Here is a 1,803-nt window from a genome sequence, read left to right on the forward strand (position 1 = left end):
AAATTAGCATAAGAGTAAAAACATATTAAAAGATAAAAGATTAGAAACTAGAATACCTTCCTTGTTGATTTGCTGCTTGCTATCTCATAAAAGAACATGTGAAGTCTCTTTTACTTCGCAAAAATGTGAAAGGTTTTTGTTTTTTGTTGTTTTTTTGTTTTTTCACAAGAAAATATTATTAAGGAACAAATATTATAAGAAAATGAAATTTTGAAAGAATGTAGGAAACTATGAGTCAATGTCATGCATTCTTCCACATTCATCTAAATTGTTCAAATAATTTTTTTTTTTTTTTTGATCCATCATGATTCGAAAATGGCCTCTAAGTGCTGAAAGTTCATCTAATGTGCCGGGGAAAAGCATGACATTTGGATGTAAAAGCACAAGCGTTTAGTCGATTAGAAGCTGGCAAACGTCTTGTATAAGTAGATAAGTATGTAATCATCTTATAAATGGGGTTAAATAAAGATTTCTGCCATGACAACCCCGTTGTTATCAACAAAGAAGGTGAATTGTTCAAGGAGTAAATTTTGGTGGGTAAAAATGAAAAATATGCTTTCTATATGAATGGATGACGAAACGGAATGCGACATGCCATTAAGCCAACTAATAATGTAAAAAAAGCAAGGAGCATCTTTAGACACTTACAAGAAGAAGAAGAAGATAATTCAGAAGCATTCACAGCTAAGAGTTTGGTTTGATAGGTTCAAACGGCGGCATAACCTACACAGCATCCGTTTTTCTGGAGGAGCTGCAAGAGCAGGCGCTCAGGAAGCCAAAGAATTTCTCCAGCTTCCCACGTTTTCCTGAAATTTTATGAAGAAATAGTACCAGCGGTCATCAGTGACTTCGTTGAGCTGGCCAATGAAGGGAGAATGCAAAATGTCAATGCGGAAGATGTGGAATAGTTAATAGAGTTTCATGGTGACAGTTTTTACCTATTGAAAGGCTGCGTAAATTAGCACTGCAATACATCTAAAATAAGTTTGAAGACGCAACCGAAGAGCCAGTAACAGCACAAAAATTTCTTACAACTGAATTCTTCAGGGGCAGCATAACTAAGATTGCTAAAATTTATGGCTGGATTTCTTTATTGAGAATGACCTTGAATGGGATCGCAGCAGCAAGACAGAAGGAAATACTGTGGGCAGGATATCCTACGACGGATTCCAGCTTTCTGAGGAAAGACTTATAAAATGTAGACGGCATTAGATGTAGTCTCCCTACATGTGCGGAAGAGGTAATACATGGATTTTCATTCCAGCTTTGCATCTTCTGAACTATATCGCAGTCATTCTTGTAAGCAGAATTCATAAGTAGAACTGATTAGTGTTAAATAAGTATATATTAACAATGGATATTATTTTCTAATTGTTTTCTAACCCGTTTTCAAATTTCATCAAAATATTTGGTCATGCTGTGTAACATAAGAATGTGAGAGGAAATTTAATGTTATCGAGTATAAGGGGAGAGCAGGAGTGATTCTCTGGAATTTTCTAGTTGTTTCGAGGTGTTTATAAAATTTAATCTGTGTTAAAAATAAACTCTTAAACTCATATTCCGATATTATGCTATAATATAATGACCCCCATTTAACACGGTTTCCTTAAGTACTGCATTTTATGAATATTTTAAGAACGCTTACAGAAGTATATGTTAATATACATATCTGTGCATGCGTATATATGTATATAAATATTGCATGTGAAGGTGTGGATGTGTATATGTACGCATGCATGCATATATGAATATATATGTGTATATATATATATATATATATATAGAGAGAGAGAGAGAGAGAGA

At 33.9% G+C, this 1,803-nt stretch overlaps 1 protein-coding gene across 3 annotated transcripts in view; it reads right to left on the bottom strand.

The window, feature by feature from the left end:
• LOC106882558 (uncharacterized) overlaps nucleotides 1–1,803 on the bottom strand; it is a 214,413-nt gene that overhangs the window by 10,575 nt on the left and 202,035 nt on the right. Inside the window, exon 8 of one of the 3 annotated variants that reach the window (XR_008264440.1) lies at nucleotides 649–806. The exons of the other annotated variants lie outside the window; for them this stretch is intronic. The gene's annotated coding sequence lies outside the window, so the exon portion shown is untranslated. The remainder of the gene's footprint in view (nucleotides 1–648; nucleotides 807–1,803) is intronic. 3 annotated transcript variants of the gene reach the window in all.

Source organism: Octopus bimaculoides, chromosome 6 (genome assembly GCF_001194135.2).
Source record: "Octopus bimaculoides isolate UCB-OBI-ISO-001 chromosome 6, ASM119413v2, whole genome shotgun sequence".
Lineage (NCBI taxonomy): Eukaryota > Metazoa > Mollusca > Cephalopoda > Octopoda > Octopodidae > Octopus > Octopus bimaculoides.